Genomic DNA, 22,721 nt, shown 5'->3' with positions numbered 1-22,721 from the left:
AGATTATGACCGTTGAAAATATTGCAACATCGCCGTTTTTCGACAACGCTTTCGTTGAAAGCAAAGCACAAGATGGCGGGCAGAACGCTCCCAACAGCCAAATCGCAAACGCGTACATTTCGTCCTCCGTAAAATAAATTATTAAAAATGTAACTATTATATAATATTAACTTAAATATACCTTTCCGTTTCCAAAACAATTTCGGTGTATTATTTGTTCACCTCCACATTCCGAATCCAGACGAAAAACCATACTAAAAATGGAGGGAAGTAATAGTATGTATTGCAGTAGCAAAAACTGGATGTGGGCTGTTGATCCGACATAAAATAGTGCACACTAAACTTTGTCAGAAATGCGTATTTGTTTTCATTGAATTTTGCATATCTTGGGGCTCTTGGGGCTGGAGGTTTGTATTAACAGATTTTTCTTTTTACGAGAAATAGATGTTAGTTACTTGCTCAACGTATTAAGTCCATAATCTGACTCCAAGCACACATTGATAATCAATATTATGAATCAGTGGCGAAGACTCCATACTAATCGATTATTTGAAGCCTACCTTCTTAAGAATTTTTTTTTAGTTGCATATTAACTTATTTATATAATCACTTGATTATATATTCTATAAAATAATTTATTTTACCAACGTGAGATGCAGTATGTGTAAGAATGTACCTACTACACAGATAATTACAAAACAATCTGCAAAGGTTTTAAAAAATATACGACAGCACGCCATCTGTCTTGACATAAATAAAGGTCGGATTATGTTTCAAATAATTCTCAATTGTTTTCATATAGACTTAACGTCACGTAGCCCCGCCCAGTCTATCGAATTGTATGAACTAAGGTAAGCTCCGATCGCAGGGCCTAAAACAAAATAATTAATAATTAGATCATTTAAAAATATTATTTCTATGGTATTTAATCGAATAATAATAAATATAGACCGTTTTTTAAAATAAAAAGAGCTTTTATCTAATGATTTTTGATGTGTATAAATGTTTTGAAAAAATACGTAATTTAAACTGATCGCTTAATTTTATGTCGTCAGTGAGTTTTTGAAGTTTCATTAAATTATTGTGCCGTTGTCATTAGTGTGTACCTATTCATTAGTAGTAATATCGTATTATATTCTTATTTCTCGTAAGTATACCTGACAAGTGTGTTCTTTTTATCAGATCTCCACAGCCTACCTCTTTCCAAAAGTCACCCTTCGCCACAGATATGAATATCTACCAGACCCAGGATTCAAACCTATAACCTACGACACTATCTATCGTGGGCTAAATATGTATGTATATTTTAAATTAACTAGGCATTCTTAGGTCAAATTACTCTAAAACGTAATAATATAATACAATATGTGTTGGTAAAAGCAATATTTTCGAATATGCTATGAAACCACATCCGAATCGTAAATAACGGCCTATAGGTACAATTCTTATTTTCCTATTTCAAAAGATTTAATTTTTTTAAGTCAATTTTCTCCAAGTATTGTCGGTGAAAAATCGTGTTTTCGATACGTAAGTCAATTTGACGTAGGTCACAATAAAATTTATTGTTGATACACAATTTAAATTAAATCTATTCTATTTTCATTCAGCTTTTTAACTTTAGCATCCACCAATCCAAAGTTAATTTGAAATAAATTGGCTTTGGTATAATACGAAAGCACTCACTTTACTGTGCCTAAATAAAATTTAAACGACAGCTGTAAAAACAATGGGGAGTACCCTCATAAAGACTGACAGTTAAAATTAACTCAACACTCTTTCAAGCTCTATTATTTGATTCCACGGGTTAGATTAGCCGATACATTTGTCACGTAAAGAATTAACTCGAAATAAAAATACGTCGAGCAGTGGTGTAACTATATGGCGCAAGAACAAGTTTCCGAAAACCTGAATGGCTTATACCCTGCGTATGCTAGAGTAAAATTGCCTTTTCATGCTGTCATTTGTCGTTACATACATAATTTATAATTACAACACAATTTTTACTTCGTTGTCGTAGAATGTTGTCGACTACATCTGAGCTGACAAAACGAGTTTTGTAAAAATTCTGTCTATATTACTTTCTTCAACAATTTGTTTATCTCAATTTAGCCGTAGAATAACTTGAAATCGCCTACATAATCATTACACGCTCAATTTTTACGCAACTACTATTAATTTGACCAACTATTTTTTTAAATAAAATTAAAACATTATTCTACTTCAGCTGTCTCAAGCAAGATAACTCAAATGTACGTTGCATGAGATATTTCATGAATATACAAAAATAGATAATAAAATATTTCTTGACATTGTTGAACTAGTAAATATTTAAAATTATGGAGAATATAAACTAGGCAAATATTCTTTAAAACTTTGTATTTACACCTTTCTGGCAATTGTTACCAGTCGCGAATGGTGGAGGTAGGCTGTTAAGATTCGACATAAATAATGCATACTAAACTTTGTCAGCAATACTTATTTGTTTTCATTGAACTAATTTTTTAAATTCAATTAAATCATGCCTAAACAAACCTTAAGGTACCTATACTATGGGTAATCCGACAGAATAATAGTGTATACTTTGTCAGTGATACTTATTTGTTTTCGTTGATTTAAGAATGCATAGGTATAACAGATGTAGACAGTGTTTATTACCCTTTTTTTAATTCATTAAGCCAAACCATAATCGATAAAATTATTCGGTACTGTTCGGTTATACGGAATACAGCGGAAAAAGCATTTTGAAAATAGCCGATAAACTGGATTATTTCTTAGTTTAACCTAACCTAACCTAACCTAACCTAACCTAACCCAACCTAACCTAAACTAATCCAAACTAATAAATAATCTAGTATATCGGGTATTTTCTAAATGTGTTTTCCGCTGTATTCCGTATAACCGAACAGTATCAAATATTCTTCTATCGAAAAAATTTCTCAATTAATTATTTATGGTTTAATGGCATAATTTTAGATATTTTATAGATAAACGAATATTTTTGACTATTATCTACAATGGCTTAGATTTGGCAGGGTTCAATTGAATTTTAAAAATTAATAATCACTATAATATACACATTGTAGTCTTAGTTCAATGTAAACAAATACGTAATTCTGACAAAGTTTGCACAATTTATGTCGGATTTTAACAGCTTATCTCCAACCCTTCGCCAATGATTGTTAGTTGGATAATATCAATTTCAACTGACACAAGTTTATTCTGTGGAATGTATATTTTCGCATTATAATAATATATGCAATCATATAACGAAAAAATATATTAAAAAAAAAAACATAGAACTAGTCAAAGTGGAACCAGCAAGACATCAATCTACGCAATAGCTTCTGGTGTAGAAAGATGTATAGCTTAAACTCCTACGTGGAGGCTGTACATGGTACATGACCACAATATGGCCCATGGTGTAAATCTCGGCACATTCACAAAGTAGACATTATTTAAAGTCTCATACATCATAATATAAGCAAACCTGTAATACTCGCAGCATTGAATGGTGGGATTTTATATGTCCCCCTTCCGCATGTTTGGCCGTTGATAACATCCTGAGAAGTTAACACATTAAGTAAATGTAATACTATTAATCTTTAATAAAATCAAAAATATGATAGCTGATATATTTTCACATTCCATAAATTCTGAAGAATTTCCCGCGAGCCAAAGTTGGTCGACCCTTTTACAATGTAAGGCCGAGGATTAGAAGTCCTGCCAGTGACACTAGGGTATCAAATAAATTCAAATGTATCATGAATTTAAACGTATACATGGTTAACGTTTTTATTAAACTTTGTTTTTAAATCGGATTCGCTTTTATATAGCTGGAAAGCATCCAATACAAATGGTTATTGAAGCATAAACATTTCTAGTTTTCCGCAGTTTTCTGAAGGTCGAAGATAATCGTTTTGTACGTAACATGGAAAAAACTATCTACGTATTACATAATAATTTAAGTTTTCTGTATTGTTTTTCTAATAATGACACGAATCCTTTCTTAACATAATTGGTTATTTATGATATTATTGTAATCATACTCAAAGACAATTGTTTTCTAACCTAATAATATAATCGTAAGAAAAGAGATTTTATAATACTTGCATATTAAAATATATTGATTTCAGCTTATTTGTTTTACTTGAAATACTATTTTTATTCACTGTATATTTTTAAATTCTCTTTTTATCAATAGGATATTTTATTATATCATGGCCATCAGGCGGTAGCTACCTAAGGTAGAACCGATACTAGAAATGCATATTGTACAAAACACTAATAAGACCATTTTGTCATGTATGGCTCGGAGATCAAGTAGGTACAGTGTTGGGCTCATTTGAGCGAAGCGTGTTGCGTGGTATCTTCGAACCCATGAATGATACACAGTTTATGTGAAGACGAAGATACACTTTATTATGAGCTGTACGCGTTGTACGGGAGCCCTACAGTGTACAGTCCAACAAATTGAGCTGCCCTAGGTGGCGGTACCGTGTACACAGGATGAACGAGTACCTCATAAAAATAAGCTGTCATTTGGAAAACCGAAAGGCAAACGATGACTTAGTCGACCTCATACAAGATCAAGTGTTAGGGACAAATTGGATTTAAAGGCTTATATCGTCTCAAACTGAAGGTAAGTGGTTTTGGACAAACCTGGATGGAGGCAGATGCTGGAGGAAGCCAATACCTAAATTAGGTTGTAGCGTCAGGAAGAAGAATTTTTTGAATTCATTCAAAACTTATTTTTATATAATATAAACCTCAGTTCAGACCGTTTTTGATTCCTATATAAATACGTTTCATGAAATTGCAATTTCAACTGCAAATGGTCATGCACTATGAAGTATTCGTCTTTTGACTTATGTGTTCACGTAATTATGGGTATTAACGGTGTAGTATATTGAATTATTTGAATTGTATATTGAATTGAACTGACGGTGCTGCTTTACGGTAGCGAATCATGCCACCTTACGAAAGCTCAGACCAACCGTATACTGAGCTTCGAAAACAGATGTTTGCGACGAATACTGGGTGTGCAGGTGGTATGACTTTAGGAGCAACGAGGAGATAAGAAAACGCACCAAGCAGCCTCTCATCACGCTGAAAGTGAAGAGGCGACGTTGGACCTGGCTCGGCCACGTGCTGCGGATGCCAGAAGAGAACTTCAACCTGGCTTGCCTGTTCTTCAAGCCGACCGGATTCCGGCGACCTGGAAGGCCGCTAAATACAATCTACAGAGTGTATACGGCGGAGCTACGGGATGCTGGTTTGACCTGGAATGAAGCAAGAAGACTGGCGAGCGACAAGGATTCTTGGAGGTGCCGCGTGGTGTCCATATGCTCCAGTTAAGGGGCGGATATGGAAAAAGAAGATATTGAAAAGTGAAGTTATCGGTTTTCTCAAAAGAGTGGCATCATTTTTTTTTTTTTTAAGACTTTGACTGTGATCTGCTATCTATTCTATATTATTATATTAGAAATTCTAATTTCTTCTCTGAATGAGCATCCGTTGTTCAAACCCTCTCTCCAATTCTCTCAAAAAATAGTTACAATTGCTTGTTCCACTGCTGGTCAGATATTGCGGATGCCTGTTAATCTATCAATTTGACAGGCAATTCAATGATAGAGCTGAGGTCGTATCAAACAGTTATATTAGCATGTTCTTGCACCGAATCTATTGTTTTGGAAAATCATAAATGTAGTTACTGGCATTAATTTTAAGGCGAACTATTTTTGATGTACATAAAAGAATCTTTTATGTTTGCTTTCGATTACCGCATTGTATTTATGTAGGTCGTTTGCAAATGGCATGAATCATGGAAAATCGAATCGTTAAATTCAAGATAGATTATTCTAACGTGATTTTGAACAAATTACAATAGCGCATCTGCTTGGTATGTAGTATTAAACGTTCAGAACGACTTTCATAATTCGTTTTGAATTTTGACACATGACATTTGAAAATGCAAATTAACGTTCAATATCTGAACAAATAATCTAAATTTAATATTATATTTTTAATGAAAACTAAATATACACAATATTTAAATATGTTAGATTATGTTTATTGAAAATATATATATATAATAATAAAAGCACTCACCGAACAGTGGAAGATGTGAGATCAAATCCCACTCGATCCAAAAAAAATCCAACGTTTTTTAAATATAATATATATATTATTGTTTTTTTATAATAATGTATGTCAAGAATAAAAAATCTACCTTTTTTAAATTTGAATATAGAGTATATTCAGTACTTATTCAATAAAAAATAATTTACTATACAAGTACAAGGACCTCATAAATATAATATATTTACTACCAGTGCCGTGCCGTCTAGGGTCATATATTATTCGGATTATATTGGCCCAATTAAAAAAATGGTTGCTTTATACCCCGTTTACACGTCCATGGTTTTACTGCTGACAGTAAGTAATTCAGAAGCTTCCGATTTTTTTTTTGATTCATGCATGAAATCTTCCAACTGCAGGATAATACATGTTTACACGTACAATTTCTTGTTATGGCCGCGATAATACTTACTGATTGATACTTAAATCCATGCACGTATACAGGCGCAATTAGATTTGTGGAATTTAATACTTCTCATAGTCATAGAGCATAATTATTAGAACTATTTCGCATAAGTTAGAAATAGATCGGTAGCTTAGCAGATAAGAGCGTTTAATTGGGCAAATAAGTTTAAGTCCCACTTGTTCAAAAAAAAAATCTAAGTTTTTTCTGTTTAGGTTTTTCAAAAGTTTACATTTTTTAATTAACTGTGTGAAACTAAGTGTTCATAATTATAATTATAAATTAATTTTCTTTTATTACTCAGAAAAAATAATATGCTTGTACCGTTCGTAATATATTATATAAGTAACTTCAACGGTAATTCACGTGATTTACTGTCTTCAGAATATCTGACATTCAAAATTGGAGAAATCCATCTATTTCTAAAATGTTTTCGGTGAACGATTAAATTTTGCAAATTATCTGTAATTTTAATAACAAGATAGAAACAAATTATTTAACTCAGTGGTTTTCAAACTTTGTTATTTCACGGTGTCGTTGGTGTATATTTTTTTTACCACGGCACCCTTAAAATGTAGCATATTCGAAGCTAAGACTTTAATAATAAAATATTTTTGAATTAGATTCAAGACGTTTTTCATTTCTAACTTAACTTTTCATGGCACAATTTTTAATCAAAATTGTGTGAATCAATCTATTTTCAGTATTTTTTAGGTAATATTTTTTGTTTAACAAAATTTTTGGTAGGTATTTGAATTGAAAATAAATCGAAAGAACACTAAAATAACGGCATGTAGTTGAAAGTATAGGGCGAATGGTCACAGTATAATTGAATAAGAAATTAGGTACATTTTGTTTTTTCACATGAAGAAAATAATCGTGAAATCATGATATTATATGCCTGTTATATCATTGTTATCATGCTTAAGCGTATTAAGACTGTTTAAAATTATTATTGTTTTTTGTCAGATGTGGCGGCACCCCTGGGAGTTGCCCGCACACACTTTGAATACCACTGATCTAACAAAAGTCGTCTGTCGCTTAAAAACAGAGTAAATTAATTAATCTATTCGGATTACGGATAAGCACCCGAAAAGATTTCTACTTCAAAGTTACGTTTGTCCGAAGTTGAGCCTTTTTAAATTAAACGATTAGGATATCTTTTTGTTTGAGAGCCTTGATTAGTATTCAATTATGCGATTCCATAGTAATAATTAAATTGAAATAATACAGAGAGATATTTTAAAATTAATATGTTGAAATTATTTAAAAGGCAAACTTTAAGAAGTGAATTTTATAATATAAGCATTATCATCAGCCGATATGGATGCATTACTGTGTGAATGCTTTATTACTCCTATAGATTCCCATCTTTTTGCACTTGTTTTCAAATAAAGTTGTTGCATTAAGGGGGGACATGCTCAGCGTAGGTCAAAATGGAACTTTTATTTCATTTTCAAACCATGATCCTGGACATTCCTTAAACGTTGTAGATAATCCAATTACATAATTTTGAAGCCTTGTTATCCTTTATATTTATTTTAAACATTTGATGACTGCAAAAAGTATTTTTATTACATAAAATAGTGTTCTTTTAAACCTCTCGCTCTAATGTTTTAGAATATAGTCATATTTCAGAACATGAATGTGCAGAGGTGTTAAGATTTTTTACATTTATTAATTTTTAAACGCATTTATAAAACCATTAGTATAATTTATGACGAGATTATTTTTGTAAAATATTTACGATAAAATTTATATTGATAATCTCTGTGATCCCAAATTTGACAAGAATTTGGCATTTTATTATTCAAAAAAATGGTTCAAGATTAACACATTTGAAAATAATTCTAAAGATACTAATTATTATAAGCTATGTTTTCGACCATTCAAGTATAATAAACATTCTACGAATAATGATTGCTTTATCATAATTATAATAATAATTAAATATAAAGGATAACAAGGCTTCAAAATTATATAAATAGATTATCTACAACGTTTAAGGAATGTCGAGGATCATGGTTTGAAAACGCAATAAAAGCTCTATTTTGACCTACGCTGAGCCGTCCGCCCTTAACACTAATTGATTTATTTATATAGCAGGTATTAATAAATAATAATAACTTGGTATAAACATAACCTATGTATTTAATCACAAAATCACATAATTTAATAAAATATATCAACCCATACCGCTATTACTTTCCTGGTGTATACCTCATCAAAACATGTGGATAGGCCAGGCCATATCATTTTATAATGTGTGATGTTTGTTACAACTTCATTAACGGAAGCATCCAAGTAAGTATCGCGTTATAATAAACCTAAATAATTGAGGACAGGGAAATGTGTATGAATGTCCATAATCGTTTCGATTATCTTTTATCTTCCGTGACAAATGAACAATAGTGTTGCTTTTAAAGCAGTATTGTCGTGTTTGGCGAAAATAAAAATTCGTTGATAATTTTCGGTGCACTTTTTATGGCAGCTAAAGAATAATTTCGTAAACAACTTAATAATGATCAATGATTTACATGATTATAGATGACGTCCAGTGTCGATAGTGTTATTAAAAAATGTACATTTATTAATAAAATCTATTCTTCATATTCAGTATAGAATTTAAAAAAGTATTGATATCATTAAACTAAAATTCTTTAATAGTGTGGAGGTATTTTCACAGTTTCACAGTTTGAATCGTTTTAATTTATTATTCTTATCCCTTACTTAGTGCATCACTCAGTCACTCCTCATATGTGTGGAACAGATCCAGACTTGTCCAATCCACAAAAATAAAAAAAACTGAGTTAGACATAGCATATCTATTAAATATTCATTTTTTGTCAGGTTCGAACATGACTATCACTAAAAATTATCGTCTAATGACACTACCATTTACAGTCATTGCTTGCAATCACATAAAATAATCCATTATGGATGCCATATTTATCTATACACGTAAAAATGGCTGACAAGTCCGACATTTGTGAAATGCTGGAAGAAACAGATAAAGATTTTTCAACAGATAACAGTGAATACAAGCCTTCAAGTTTAGTGATTCATCTGATAAATTATCAGGTATTTCGCTGAAACAACATTGAGTTTTTTTTCAATGAATCTATAACTTTAACACTAATTATCTCAGAACTGAATAATTGTGGGCTGGACAATTCTGGTTCTGGACCACACATATGGTATGGATATCACGTGACCTTTCGAAGAAGCCCAGTCGCTTCTCACTTTGTGAATGTCCACATTCCGCAGTTCTGCAGTATAAACTCTACGGCTGTATTTCAATTGTCTTCAATAAAAGAAAAGCTAGGTTGACACGTCCATTCTTTCATCATGTCATTACTTTTAAAGTCATATCAAAATACACCCATTATTCGCCGCGATCATATGTTTTCAAAGCTCATCATATAGTTGATGTAAGCTTTCGTAAGGTGCCATGACTTAAAAGATTACCATTATAATACAATCTTTGATCAAGCCACACAGTCCCAGGTCCCAGGTATTTAACTTTAAGTTGAATGCGGCTCAAACGATTCTCATTCTGGTAACCGGTTCTCTTTACAAAGTGGCATCACCCATGGGCCATGATGTACACGCCCTGATGGTAACACGATACTTATTACTCCCTGGACAAAACCCCTTATGTTAAAACCTCCTGGACATTACCTTTATAAAAAAAACACAGATGATTAACCTTCCCCTAATGAATTAATAATTATTTTTTGGATTGAAGTAAAGTCTAATTCACTTTGTGTTTATTAATATTAAGTCATAGTATAATAATTAAACTACATTCTCTTCTATAGATTTCAATACTGTATAGACAATTAATTTTTCTCATGTATTGATCGAAAAATTTCAAAACGCGACAAAACCCTACAAAAGTCTCGATTTATTACAAAAAGCGCCACGTCCGTGTTTCATATTATTTAAAGCAAGGGAACGTTAAATATTAAAAATGCTGTAGCATCCGGTAAATTTATGAAAGTGCCACGGAAATATATGCCTTATGCGGAAAAAATTAAAAAGTGAGGTACAAGTAGCGCTACATCTATTTTTATTTTGCCTATATTTATTACGTTTAATAGTTTATCGGCTGAAACAAATTGCCATTTGGTTTTAATTTCGACATAGAACGGAAAAAAATATCTCACGTTCAAAAAAATAATTGAAGTTTGGAACAAAAAAACGTTGTTTCCCGCAAATATCGAATTGTGGACATGTCGCTTTTTGTAATTAGACGCCTCAAATGATTTTATTTTCTGAGGAGTTAATATCCAGTGTTTTATCCATAAGGTATTTATCGTCCTAGAGCCACCCAGATTACCAAATATTTCTACAATCCCCATGTCGACATTCTTCAGATTGATAAACAGTTTTAATTTAGATTCAATTTAGTTCTTCGATCATTTTATATGTTTTTTACTATCTTGAACGATAATTTAGGCAGATATTTTATAGGAGAAAATGAAGGAAATATTTTTTATAGTCAGACTCTAGGATAATATTATATGAGACACGTGTATTGTATTGTAACATGCCTTGCTGGATGTTCTCTCATGTATAAAATCGGGTGTGTACGGGAAATAAATATTTTTCTAGACATGTTAGATTAAAATATTTTTATGTAAGATTATAGTAAAAAAATTATAGTAAAAAAAAACAACAAAATGAAATCAGTGACTATAATCCCTTTAACGCTCGGATTAGTTTTGTAAAACTTAAATAAGAGCAATATATAGTAATTTTTTTTATTAGTAGATACTTTTATTTAACAAAATATTTTAGCATTTTTTTTCTTTCTTCATTGGCTCTACAATACCCTTCAGACGACGTTTCTGAATACATCTGTTTGACTAACTGTTTTTTTTTTTGACAAATTTGACTAAACTCATTAAACTTATTAGCACTCACGCTGGCCAAGTTGGTAGGGCAGCAGTTTTTGTATAAATTCGAAGCTGTGATTTGCGGGTTCTAATCCTCAGTTGGACAACAATACATCATGTTATTTTTTTCGACATATATTATTTTTATTCAGTGCAAGGAAAGCAATCAATTATTTCTCGTAAATATAATTTATTAGTATCACCTCCAACTTACAGATGCCAATATGCTCTGCTGAAGAGCGAACGTGGTACTTTTTTTAATCGTTTAGATCCATGCCCTGGACCCAAATACATATTGAAAATACAATTCTTGATTTTACCAGCAACGAAATTGGAACCCGTTACTTATGGCTTCTGAAGCCACTTGATTTAGTTATCTATATTCAAAAAAAAATAATAATATGTTAATCTAAAGGTTATCGTATTTTCACTTTCATTATATTTTTTTCTTCTTCTTTCCGTGTCCGATCCTATTAGGATCATATCACAGGGATGATCTTTGTATTAACGGATTTTTTTCTTTTACGAGAAATAGATGCTAGGCACTTGCTCAACCTATTAGGTCCATACTTTGACTCCAACCACAAATTGAATAACAATATGTGTATTTGTCAAGCCCAGGATTCGAACCTGGGACCCATGACATTATAGGCCGACGCTGATGTCGCACGGACATCGTGAACTTATATTATCGGATCGTATTTTATTAGCACAGTTTAAAAATTATAACGAATTATATGCCAACAATATTGCTGTCATAAACTAAATCCTCATAATGCTATTTAAATACATTTAACATTAAATTAACGATATTTGTTAAATACATACATTGTCAAATGATCTAATTTGTTTATTTTGATTATACATAATGTAGTTTTTATTTGATTAAAGTATTTACGTATGTCAGAAAAAGCCATAAATTTACGTTTATCAATTAATTTTAGTCACGAAATCCCTTAAATATTTTAGTTAAACACGTAAAAAATTTTGTAGCGAAAGTTGTTCCTCGATTTATTTCATCACGTTCAACATCAGATTCTAGATGAAAATTTTAGATAAGACATGTTAGAAAATTGTCTTATTTTCCTCCACAGCCAAGAGCTAAAATTGTAACATACGCGATTGAACATAATATGTTAAATCTCACGTTAAAAATAATATGTAAGTATATAGGTTATTTTGCAGTGATAAAAATAATTTACTTAATTTTATGACCATGAATTGTTTGTTAAGAGCGTACTTCAGTGAAACGGCAAATAATTTTCTACAGTAGGTGCGACGAAATTTCTCACTAGTCGCCAATAGGAGACTGATAGTCGAGATGTCCGCACGTCGATTTGTTTTGTCATGGCGTCAGTTGAAAATATTATTAAATCGTGTAAAGATGACTAAAAACTTTACGTATGTACTTAAAAAAGAAAACATGTCAATGAATATATTATTATTAGTAGTAATATAACAATAAACATAACATTAAATGGACGCATGTTGGATTTTCATGACAAATTATATTTCGTTCGGCACGCGTCATTTTCACAATCCACGCATCGCCTAGCCACGATCTTTTTAGACCATGCCTCAACTGAAGTATATCCTTAATCGAAATCTATTATTCAGAAATATGACAATAAATCTTGCCCACTCAAAACTTTGCTCTTGATACCAATGAAATTTATGATATACATGACCCTGATTATCTAATATGACTTCAATGTATCGCGACTGTAATAATTGACTTATTTGGACTCCTTTGTATAACACACTGTTTAGTATGATTGAAATATTTTAGTCAGTCATTTTCAATCCCTCTATCAAAATTATATTTATCGTATGTGATCGATCCTGTTGGTTGACCTAAATGTCTTAAATAAACCGGCAAGTTTCGCGGATTTTTTTCAAAAGTTGAATTCCGATACAATAATGATTACGAAATATTATTTTTTTTTATTAAGGAAACAAACAGTTACATATTGATTACAAAAATGTATATATATAAGTATATATATATCTATTTATATAACATTTTGGGGATAGCGTGTTCTAATGAAACAGGTGAATTATTAAAAGGATCAACGGTGGAGAAAACCATATTATAATTTAAACAAGAGCGCGCAATAAAAGTGCACAATTAGAACCGCTACGACTGATATGGTACAAAGTTTGGTTTCGCGTAAATCTTGATGCACAATGGAAACCCACCCTTTCGAGTAGGTTTGGTCAGTCAACAAAACCATTGATAATTTTAAAAAGAAAATATTGATCAGATATAGAACGTCGACTTTCCAAAGATGGTACCATAAAAGTTGCAGTGGTCGAAATAGAATTAGATAAATCATAACAGTAAGCTTTAAAATTGACGTGCTTACGAAATCGCTTTTGTAACGCTTCGAGACGATTTATGTAATATGATAAAATTTTATTTATATTTAATTCCTAATATCAAAAATTAGGCACATTATTAATTTTGCTTCAAATCCCAGCAACGCAATTACGTAAATAATTCATTATTTTTCTTCCGCTATTAAATTCTCATACATCCAATGAAAAATTTGCTGAAAATTAATAAATCGGAAACAAATTTATTCACTCGTCGTATTTCTGATCTCTGTTTACACAAGGAAATTCGTGTATCGGCAAATGGCAATAAACGCTTCAATACAAACGGAATAACAAGAATTCGGCGTGTATGTATGTGGCAACACTTGATTAAATCAATCAATGCATGGATAAAATTTAATTCATCGACAATTTTATTGGCTGCTGAAAATATTTACCAGACAAAAAATACAAAAAAAGCTTCCACCAATATTCACTAGAGTTCTATTTAAATATATGTGGTAATATACACACAATTTAGACATCACACTTTTTGGATGTTGAAACCTCTGAGTTCTTATTGTAAGCAATGTAGCCAATTTAACATTTCTCTTACATAACTAGCATTTTTAATAGGCATAATAGGCTTTACCTTAAAACATAGAATATTAAACTAGATTTACTTGAAAATTAACATGATTGTCTTATGTACCGTTTCTTCTTCTTCTTCTACGGCGCAACATCCCGAGGTGGGATTTGGCCTCCTCCACAGCCGCTCTCCACTCACTTCGGTCTCTCGCCACACTTCTCCAGTTACCGAGTCTTCCTGTATGAAGCCAGTCCACTTCTACGGCGTCAGCCCATCTCTTTCTTGGACGGCCTCTGGGTCTCCTCCGTTGGGGTAGCCACTTCGTCATGATCCTTGGCGCTCTAACTTCAGGCATTCTCTCCACATGTCCCGCCCATCGTAGTCTTTGGGGATTACAGTATCTTATGATTGTTTGCTGTTCAATCAGCTCTTCCAACTCGTGGTTCATCTTTATTCTGTAGTTCCCATTTTCCAACGTGGGTCTAAAAATTTCCTCGTTTTGAGTCAAGCACCAAGTCTCACAGCCATAAGCGACCACAGGCCTTATAATTGTTTTATATAATAGAAGTTTACTTCTTCGGCCTAGAATTTTCGATTGGGGCAGGCATGCCAGCATTTATTCCCGGAGATAATTGATTTTGATGATTTTATCTTCTCTGCTGTCTTATTTTGGGTCTTGAAAATTAATATGATTGCCTTATGTACCTTTTATTTATCAATAAAATAAACATTAATACTATCGACCGAAAGTACTTGATGGAATTTTAATTTAAATTCAAATGGATTTAAGTTTTGTACTATTCCATATTAGCCGTTTTTTGCGACCCGGGTTTCGCCTTTCGGCATCTTCGGGCACTATGTACACTCATCAAAAGGCAAATATACACTAACAACGAATACAATTAACTCTAACTTATATTGCAAATCAATACAATAAAGTAGGTATATATAAAGTCAGTAAAAAAATAGGAATAAGTAGTTGCAGAGTTTGTAAAAAACCCCTACCGTATCAATAATAATACACTTGATAAGCATTTATAAGTCGTCAAAACCTAATAATAGATCATTAGTAATTATAAACAATAAAAATTCTACACCCAAGAGGTGTAAAATCGTCCATTCTGGCAACAATGGTAACGTATTGGCTATTAATGTAGTTCACTAATGAGATAAATATTATTATCTATGATATTAGTCTTTAAAAGTTATAAGTTAAACAATTATTAATATTAAATAATATTCTTACATTTAGAAAAAAATAAACTTTACATACAATATTTTAGTGATGACGAAATTTTGTAAATAAATTCATTGATTTTAGCTGTATGATTAATTATATTAGTGAAATGATAAATTCTTCTTATGAATAACTGGAATTTTTTCAGTATTATTATGCTTATTTTCTTACCATATCTGCCATATTTTGTGAATAACAGTTGGCAACACTGATTGCGAGGTTATGGTGGTGCTGTAATTTACGATTTGGAGTACTTATCTTTAGAAGATGATTCTGAATTATACTAGATATAATAATAAACAAATATACTTAATACTATAATAAACAAAGTTAAAAATATATATCTAACATAATATTAATATTTAAAGATGGCTTTAGGATTAGTCAAGTTTGGACGGTTTTTCACGACATGGCATATTTATTTATTTAAATAAGATTTTAAAATGTAACATTCTGAAATATTAAATTTTTTTTTTGTTTTGAAAGTTTTTCAAAACTGACTTTGCAAGTACTTAATACCCCGTGTTATACAAGAAAACATCATGGGTGTGTGCTTTCTAAATTATGGCCAATAAAACAAATACTTCTAACCAAAGTACAAGCGTGCTACACCTAAAATTCTTTTACAATATATCACACAAAATTTCATAAAATGAGAGGAAAACTCTTTAAATTTACCTTCGCCATAAAGCTGTCGGTATTCGTTAACCTCCCTTTTTAAAGCGAACCTAACCAAACTTATTCCACCACGCGCGTGCATAACCATTAACTAAACGCAAAATGTATCACAATATACTTCAACTCATAAATATTCTTCCCGCGAATTGAAAATAAAATTTTTCCATCAGAATCAGACCATCACGCGCCTCGTATCACATGCCATAATCCGTAATATACAACGCTTATCTGCCCTATACGTTTTTATGATACGTTTTTAAAATACATAATTAAATCTTCCTCATTCAATTAAAAGATGACGTTGTTCAACATATTTTTATATTCCGTAAGCATAATTTGAAATAAATAATTTCACTGTTTTTTTTTTATCTCACATAATATAACTGATTTATCATCATCAGCCTGCATCTATCCACTGCTCTTCAAGCTGCTACCACTTCTCTCAGTCCTATGCGTTGCGTTGCCACGTACTTCCGCAGAACTTTATCATTCCATCGATCCAGCGGCCTCTAGGTCTACCTTGCGGACGTTTTGTACCTCTTGGATGACTAAATTTGTCCAACTATTGTCTCACATTCGAGCTATATGTCCAGCGCATCTCCATTTGAGGCTTTTAATGAACTCTATCACATCGCAAACCCTTATCTACTTCCTTATCCACTCATTCCTCTTTTTGTCCTTTCGCGTTATGCCCAGCATGCACCTCTACATAGCACGTTGTGCTACTCTAAGTTTCTGGATCTCTCTTCTACTTAGGGTTCATGTTTCACACGCATGAATATAACTGATTGATTACTATTAATTAATTCGTACGTTGGCAGTTAGTTTTCGTGTCCTGAAACTTGTACGTATGCAATTCGCCATATCACACTTCACTATGAAATGTTGTATCAGAAATATATAGCCGTATAATAAAAACCATCCAACTTCTTTGGGTCGTCCTGACATAAAATTCATGTCTAAATAAAACACGGTTCTTGTCGGTTTACACTTTACATGAAGCCAGCAGCAAACATTTTTTTAAAATAGCCGATATACTGGATTATTTTTTAGGTTAGATTAGGTTACGTTAGGTTTTCATTCTTAAATTCATGAATTTTGCCAAAATCAGCTATGAAAATTGAATTAATGTTCATATTGAATCTAATAACATTGGAGACCGTATAGTATACCTACTGTCATCTCCTTCTGATAAGAAAGCTCACGGCGAACTGTGCCACGGTAAAATGTTTTATGTACAATTTACATGTAACCGTAAATATTAGCGTAAATAATGTAATTTTTACAAATACTTTGGTATTATTAATTTATTTCAATTTTTTTTTGAGTGTTTATCTTTTATAAGCCAAATTGCCGCGGATGTCAAGAAAGGTATAGTGGGCAGATTACATGCACTATTAAAATCTTGTGAGTGAATACGAGAAGACATAATATTGTTTAAGATACAAGTGCCCTACCTTTTTAGAGTCAAGACACTCTTTTGCAATGACTAAATAAACGGCAACCAGTCAATTTATTTTTAAATGGGTTAAGTTAGCATACTGAAAAGTGTGTTAAAAATTACACATGGATGATTAATAATTTTAATATCTTTTTACCATTCTATGTTTGTTTTACTGTAAAACATTATACTTTTTCAAAACTCTTGAAAACCATTTTTTATCTTTTGTGTGTAACTGTTTTTTTCTATGTGAATATAATGGTATCCATTGCATTTTGATTAATTTTATACTGAAAGTATCTGTTCCCACATTCCGCTGAATTCTTAGATTTTCAATCGAAGAGGTTTATTTGGATAGTTAAAATACAGTTACTAATTATCTTGCGACTGATATATACATACTGAATAGGTACATAATATATTTATACGCAATAAATAAATATATGTCAATAAACTACATCTTTTATTCAACTAATAAGACACAAGATTTCAGAATATAAATATACAGAATATAAATATACAGAATATAAATATACAGAATATATATAATTTTAAAACTAGAAAAAAATCATTTTGTAGAAAAAAAGACACCTGACAGGACTTGTTGAGATGTTTTCAAATTATGTATATTCAGTATATAGAATGTTAAATTCTGAAATCGTTTGTCTTATTCGTTGAATAAAAGAAATAGTTTATTAAAATTATTAACAAGTAGAAGTACGTTATCAAAACTAAATAATGGGGTGATCCGTGACGTCGGTTAGTAATAAAGGAATCAATAGATACCTACATACCTTAATTTAATATACTAAAACCGATAGCAACATTAAAAGTACTAGTTAAAATTGTCGTGATTCAATAAGATTCCCGTAGCTTAATTTAAAAAGCATACTGGCGCGAATCCAGCAGATACATGTTCAATTCCTGTGTGTATATGTATGAGATCTTTTCAAATTATGTATATTCAAATAAATGTATCTTTAGGATCAATATAACATTTTTTTTTTCAATTTACTAAGTATTCAGTAGTTTGTAACTTTCTAAAAAAAACTAGTTACGATCCCATTGAGAGTTGTTTTATATTGGTAGGGAACCCGAAGTCAAAAATATTATAGAATAATATACAATATAATTAAAAATTATATTTCAACGACTTATATGAACACATACTCAACCATTGAGTAATGAAATATAGGCTTTCGAGATGTAAAATTTCCCTAAAATTCGTATTACAAAGAAAATAATAAATACATAATGCGTACATTCTGCAAATAACGTGTTTTAAAATCTAAATGAATATTCATATATTGTAAGAAAATGAAATTAGAATTTTTTGCCCATCATGCAAAATTTATAAATCGCACCATCGCAACTAAACTGCCACAATCCAAAAAACGTCAAACACAGAAAATCAGCTTTGAAGTTTTTAACTTTCGCATTTTTGTACTGTGTTTTTGAAATATGTTTAGATATTGAATGTAATTATAATAATATTTTGACTTGAATTTTGATGACTTAGAGATATGAAATTTTCGGTACATATGCTATGAACGATAGACAATGAAACGTAGTAATTAACTGAAAACACGTAAATTTGGACTTGTGGCGGCTTAGTTGCGAGGGTGCAAAATACGCAATGTTTCGTTTACGAATACAGATAAAGCAATGTAAAGGGAAAGGTATAATCACGAAAAAGGAGTATTTTATGACTAAAGAATCTGCATTAGTGGTTAGGCCAAAGGACGCAGTCACTTTTGAGAGAATAATGAAGACTGAGATTAAAATCTATCTTGTTGATCACCTTTATCTTCGTTTAGAAAGTGTCATAATAGTATTTCAATTATTTATTGCGAGTTTTAACAACCACAATAATTTTGCATATTTAAATGGAAATAGTGAGACATCCACTAAGTGTTTTACTACATATTTTAAGAGCATACTTCAATGAAACGCCAAATAATTTTCAGCAATAGGTGGGACGTAATTTCGCTTGCGTTGCCAGTCGGAGAGCGATAGTCGACCTGTGAGCTCGTCAATTTGTCTTGTGATGGCGTCGGAGGGATTAATTCTTAAACCGTGTAAAGATGACTAAAAACGCTACGTGTTTACTTGAAAAACAAAACATGTCAATGAATATATTATTATTATTACATAACAATAAACATAACATTAAATGGACGCATGTTGAATTTATATGACAAATTATGTTTTGTTTGTCACGAGCCGTTTGCACAATCTGCGCGTCGCGTAAGCCTCAATTACATTGAGCTTCTTTACGAGCTGTTTATTGGTGAATTTAAAAGCGGGCGATTCAGCTACTGCGATTTGATGATAACACACAAAACTTTCCTTCGCTGAGAAGCCACAAGCCAGCGACTATTTTGACGGAACGTAGTTCGTTTTTTTACCGGGAGGTTGGTACTGCGCTCTACTGTGCAGACGCAGTAGGCCCACACGCCGGCGTGTAGCGTGTAAAGTTGACCGGCTTTTAACTTTTCTCGGTAGAGTGTTTACAACCTACTTATTAGCTTATTCGATGATTACACTGGGCGACTTTACAGGCAGATTGTAAATTCGCCAATAAACAGCTCGTAAAGAAGCTCAATGTAATTGAGGCTGTAGTCACGATCGTTTTAGACCTTGTCTCAGCTGAAGTATATCCTTAATGTAAAACTGTAATGTCTATTATCACATGTAATAAGTAAGTTGTTCCCTTAAAATATTACTACTGTCTTCTATTTCACTTCAATTCAATTGTATTCGTTTCATTTAATAATGTTTATGGGTGATCATCATCATCATCATCAGCCTGAATCTATCCACTGCTGGATGAAGGCCTCTTCAAGTTGCTTCCACTTCTCTCGGTCCTGTGCATTGCGTTGCCACGTACTTCCGCAGAACTTTATCATTTCATCGATCCAGCGGCCTCTAGGTCTACCTTGTGGACGTTTTGTACTTCTTGGATACCACTGGATGACTATATTTGTCCAACGATTGTCTCTTCTTCGAGCTATGTGTCCAGCCCATCTCCATTTAAGGCTTTTAATAAACTCTATTACATCGCAAACCCTTGTCTGCTTCCTTATCCACTCATTCCTCTTTTTGTCCTTTCGCGTTATGCCCAGCATGCACCTCTCCATACCACGTTGTGCTACTCTAAGTTTCTGGATCTCTCTTTTACTTAGGGTCCATGTTTCACACGCATATGTCATCACGGGAAGCACACACTGGTTGAACACTTTGCGCTTTAGGCACAGTGGAAGGTCACTTTTGAAGACATTATTCAGGCGGCCAAATGCACTCCAGCCTAGCTTTACTCTGCGAACAATTTCATCAAATATACATCCATCTATAGATACTTGTTGTCCCAGATAGATGTAGCTTTTCACCTGTTCGAGCTGAGTGCCATTGATGAGGATCTCTTTTTGGCCTGCAAAGCAGTTGAACATGACTTTCGTCTTTGTTACATTTATTTTCAAACCTACTTTGTTGCTTACTTCAGCGAGTTCCTGCATTCTGCTTTGGAGGTCTTCTGAGTCTTGCGAGAAAATTACTATGTCATCGGCAAAGCGCAGATGACTCAGGTATTCTCCATTTATGGGGATCCCTTTGTCATTCCAGTCAAGTTGCCTGAATAAGTCTTCAAGGGTAGCTGTAAATAGTTTAGGTGAGATTGTATCACCTTGTCGGACTCCTTTGCTGATAGGAAATCTGCGCGATGGTTTATGGAGATTTACAGATGCTGTTGCGCTACTGTATATATTATTGAAAATATTTATATAGCGTCCAGGGATTCCTTGTTTTCTGAGTGCGTCGAGTATTGAACATTTCTTTATCGAATCAAACGCCTTCTCATAGTCTATAAAACCCATGCATAGTGGCAGTTTGTATTCCTGGTACCGCTCTATGATTTCTCTGACGACTTGGATATGGTCCATAGTGCTGTATCCTCCTCTAAATCCGGCTTGTTCTCTCGGTTGGTTCTCGTCTAGTACATTTTGCAGACGGTTTGAGAGAATTTTTGTGAACGTCTTGTAGAGAATAGGGAGTAGACTTATTGGACGATAATTTGCTAGGTCTTCTCTGTCACCTTTTTTGTGAAGAATGACAATGCTGGCATTTTTCCATACCTCTGGGACATCCTCTTTGCATATGCAGGCTGTGAACAATTGTGCAAGTACTTCATTTGCATCCTTTCCTGCTTTTTTGAGGATATCTATCGTTAAACCGTCTTCCCCGGGGGCTTTCCCACTTTTCATGTAATTTAAAGCATGGGTTACTTCCCAGGATGTAATTTCGGGAGTATGGTCTTCCGAATTTCCATTTCTCTGAAGATCTAAGTCTATAGTCGTATTGTCAGTGTCATCACTGTAGAGATCGCTGTAGAACTCTTCAACTCGGCTTAACAAGTGTTCCCAATTTCTGACGATAGAACCATCTTTTGCTTTTAGTGCTGTGATTTGACGTTTTCCTATCGACAAGCATTGCTTGTTTTTGTTTAAACTTCTGCCTGCTTTCACAATTGCTTGTATGAGGTTTACATTAAATTTACGAAGGTCTTCTCTAATCTTCCTTCGGAGGGTTTTGCAAAGTGATGAAAACTCCATATCGTTTTGTGCCTGTCTATCGCTCTTGGTTTTCCTTCTCTGCTCCATAAGATTCAATGTTGCCTTCGAAAGCTTGGTGGAAGGTGTAACTTCTGAGCTTTTTACGCCTGTTTTTTCTGCACATTGTAGAATAATATTCGTTATATCCTCCGTGTTGGATAGGGAAACGGTTTCGTTCTCATCTAAGAAAGCCGATAGTGCATTTTTGAGTTCATTTTGGAATTCAGTATTGTTCTGCAGGTATACGCGATCATTTGACTTCTTCTGCAGTTTGGATCTTTCTGATTTGACGTTCAATCTTATCTTACATCTCACCATCCGGTGATCACTGCCGGTGTTAAACTGATTGATCACCTTACAGTTTAAAAATGTATATTTTCTGTCAGTGAGGATGTAATCGATTTCGCTGGT

The sequence above is a fragment of the Rhyacophila brunnea genome, unplaced genomic scaffold (genome assembly GCF_057557595.1).
Source record: "Rhyacophila brunnea isolate RB1 unplaced genomic scaffold, BYU_Rbru_1.0 scaffold_3, whole genome shotgun sequence".
Taxonomy (NCBI): domain Eukaryota; kingdom Metazoa; phylum Arthropoda; class Insecta; order Trichoptera; family Rhyacophilidae; genus Rhyacophila; species Rhyacophila brunnea.
The sequence above is the reverse complement of the archived record's forward strand: the minus strand, read 5'-3'. Positions refer to the sequence as shown.